The sequence below is a fragment of the Pezoporus occidentalis genome, unplaced genomic scaffold, assembly GCF_034315485.1.
Source record: "Pezoporus occidentalis ecotype Australia unplaced genomic scaffold, CSIRO_AGI_Poc_V1 ctg2, whole genome shotgun sequence".
Lineage (NCBI taxonomy): Eukaryota > Metazoa > Chordata > Aves > Psittaciformes > Psittacidae > Pezoporus > Pezoporus occidentalis.
Window position 1 is genome coordinate 20,285,205 of NW_026913855.1, and position 2,284 is coordinate 20,287,488.

Genomic DNA, 2,284 nt, shown 5'->3' on the forward strand with positions numbered 1-2,284 from the left:
GCCAGTGGGCGCAAACTGTTGCATGAAAGGGGTTAATTTTGGCTACAGCCTTAAGTAACTTTTATTTTAATTGACTGCACTTGACATCTGTGAGGCCAAGGCACTAACAGGCACAGTGGAAGTGCTAAGGAATAAGTCCCTGAGTAATTTGTGGTTTATCCCCAGCTTATATCATTTACCTCATTTTGGTACTGCCTGCAGCCTTCAGCTGCTCTTTGTTTGCTTAGAGTTAATAGATTTATGCCTCAGTGCCGCGTCCCTCTCTCAGCTAAACTAACTCTGCATAGGCACACAAAATAACTTCCCCCTGTGTCCTCTGCTGGTGGGTTAGAGCAGAGACAACCTGAGCACTCCGTAACTGGGATACAGCAGCTGCAGCAACCCCTGGCCACAGTGCTTTGCTGGGATGCAGCACATGCCGTGACACGAGTGACAACACAGAAGCAGTAGTACTGCTTTCAAAGAGCAAACACCAAAAATGCTGCCTATGCAGGAGAGAGCTGGGTTGCAGCTGAACTATACCTCAGCTACCTTGGGCTGCAACTACCCTGGAGCAACCCTGGAGCAGAGATGTGCAAACAGCCCCTGTGCTCTGGGCTCTGTCAGGGTTTGAGTGAAGGCAGGTTGTCGCTGTCAGTATGAGCTGCATGCTTCATCACCCTGCACCCTCATCTGGAATCCAGGTCTTGGTATTAGGAGCACAAAATGCGTTGCTGTTTTTAGATCCCACCCATTGCTTGTTGTCTTTGTGCATGCCCCTAGTGCTGCAAAGGGCTGCAGAACACCACTGGGATCCCAAAGGGGCAGCTCCTGCCTGGTGGAAACTGCCATTACTCCCTTGATGTGAACCCTGAAGCCCACCAAGAATTTCAGGATGAGGAGGTGCTCTCTGGCATCTCTAAAGGCTGTCAAGGACCACTTTCTGAATGACAAATATGATTAAGAACCAATTCATGATCCTCCTCTGGGTCATTGTGGAAGCATGTGGTATTTGGAAACCTGGAGAGCACAAAGGAGAAAACGCCTTCATTGCTTAGAGTTTCCTGATGTGATATTGAAGGCTCAGTGCTTGTAGCTCTTGTGTTACGACGTTTGCTTGGCGTTCTTGGAAGATATTTAGCTAATCAGTATAATTTAATACATTTGTATGTGTAAATATAGCTGCACAACTCCTACAATATGCTTTTGCTACAAAGCTGGCAGTTACCAACCCTCTTTCCATTTAAAACTGTGGTTTCTGGACTTTGCTAACTGCACGGATTTCAGTTTGCTGGGGAAATTTGCACTTTAAGAAAATGTGATTTTTTTTTCATACTTCTTCAGGTTGTGAAGCAAAGTTTGAAAGTGTGTCTTGGCTGCACTGTTGGAAAGCACAGCACCAGTGAGCATTCCTGGTGGGTTTTAAGCTAAGCTCACGGCTTTGTGAGGGTTTACGTACAATTCTGAATGTGAGGGGCTATGAATAATAACAGTGGGATTGAGGCAACGGGTGTAAACAATGTGAGATCTTCCCACTGGGTTGAAATCAAACTCCTTCCAAGGCTTTTGTAAAATTTTGACACAGCTCAAAGAAATGTTTTCTGAGCAGCGCGTGGGCTGCAATATTGGGAACGGGTTCTTCCAGTGTTAACGAGCAAGCATCCTGCCTCAGAAATTATATCCAAGCATTTTCAGAGCAGGGTATCTTATAAATATATTCTTTATGTTCTGATATGTAAGGTGGGCCACTGGAGGATGCATCTGTTTTCCAGCAGAGATGATCCGAACAATATGGTTTGAAGAGAGGAGTTTGAGTTCAAAAATAAAGCCTCACTATGGAGTATCCTACAAAGCAAGAAAGCCAGACACTGATTCAGAGATATCTGGGACAAGATGCATGCAAACCACCCCAGATACTAATGACTTCACTGTAGTAGCATGACTATGAGTCAAAACTTACAAGCATCCTTCATGTTTCAGACCGGTTTTGTCCCCATAAAGACAACCTGACATGCAGTCATCGAGTGAAATTTGTCTAGGGCTATTAGCTGAATTTTTGCTTGCTATTCACTACCGGCTACTCAGGCATTTTGGAACAAATGTTTTAAAATATTTTCAATATCCCATCTTGAAATTGTCAATATGCAGTTCTTCATCGCTGCTTTCAAGAGCTGGGCTTGTTCAGCCTGGAGGAGGGCTCTGGGAAGTCCTTATAGCAGCCTTCCAGTACCTAAAGGGGCCTACAAGAAAGATGGGGACAAACTTTTTTGTCAGGGCCTGTTGCAACAGGACAAGGGGTAAACTG